This window comes from Ipomoea triloba, chromosome 16 (genome assembly GCF_003576645.1).
Source record: "Ipomoea triloba cultivar NCNSP0323 chromosome 16, ASM357664v1".
NCBI lineage: Eukaryota > Viridiplantae > Streptophyta > Magnoliopsida > Solanales > Convolvulaceae > Ipomoea > Ipomoea triloba.
In genome coordinates, this window is record NC_044931.1 from 7,080,842 (window position 1) to 7,081,610 (window position 769).

The following is a 769-nucleotide window of genomic DNA, read 5'->3' on the forward strand; positions in this document are numbered from 1 at the left end:
ATTCCAGTGGACCAGAGACAGACTAAAACTTTATAAACCTTTACTAAAGGCATACTCCACTCCTGCGGGAGCATACCCCCCCCCTTACTTGGTATCAACTAGTAGTTTGGTCTAAAGTTGTGGTTCTCGAAGAACTAGAACTAGTAGTTTGGTCTAAAGTTGTGGTTCTCGAAGAACTAGGTTCTTCAGAAATAGTTCTTGAGGTTCCAGTAAAGGGTCTCATTTCTTACTTAGTTCTTCTTTATAATCTTTAAGATTATATACTAAGAAGTTTGTTTGTTTCTTTTTTGTAAGTTGCCTAGTTTCTGTTGACACTTTAATTTGTGAAAACTTCTGGGAAAGTTGGTCTATTGTTTTGTTTAAGTTATCAAACTCTTTTGGAGTTTGTTGTGGTTGTTTTCCTTTAAGTATTAAGTCTATTTTTTCTATCATAGTGTTTACTTGTAAGGTTAAGTTTTTTATTCTTTCTTCTATTTTGTCAAAAGAAGTTTTTAAGTATTGGATTTTGTTGTTTAAGTCTTCCATTAACAAGTGATAATAGAGAATATTTTTTCTATCCTTTTTACCATATAAGAATGGTAGTGGAATTCTAAGAANATCTGTGTAATCATCATAATCTTTTATGATAAAGTTGTATATTTTTGCAAAGTTTCTATGGTGATACAGCTGTGATTTAAGTTCTTTGATTGCTTCCAAATAGCTTAAATTTAAGTGTTCTAGTTGTAGTTCAGCTATTAGTTCTTTTAAGTCCATGTTAACAGATAAGAGT